This window comes from Sinocyclocheilus grahami, unplaced genomic scaffold, assembly GCF_001515645.1.
Source record: "Sinocyclocheilus grahami isolate Dianchi unplaced genomic scaffold, SAMN03320097.WGS_v1.1 scaffold4227.1, whole genome shotgun sequence".
NCBI lineage: Eukaryota > Metazoa > Chordata > Actinopteri > Cypriniformes > Cyprinidae > Sinocyclocheilus > Sinocyclocheilus grahami.
Window position 1 is genome coordinate 1 of NW_015509206.1, and position 232 is coordinate 232.

Consider the following 232-nt stretch of genomic DNA (forward strand, 5'->3'; position numbering starts at 1 on the left):
ACAAAAACAAGCATCCGAAAGATCCACCAAACTCAAAAGCGTCAAGAACAAATCCGAATTGTGAATTCATGGTCATGCCATTAGTTTAGTGTTTTTCCTCCGGTTTTGCTAAGTAAAGTACAACCATTGTTATCAAAAATAAGTTAGGTCACCACATGATGCCCTATGTCAAAAAAAAATCTCTCTATATATATATATATATATGGTGACCTAACTTGTGATATTTAATCAT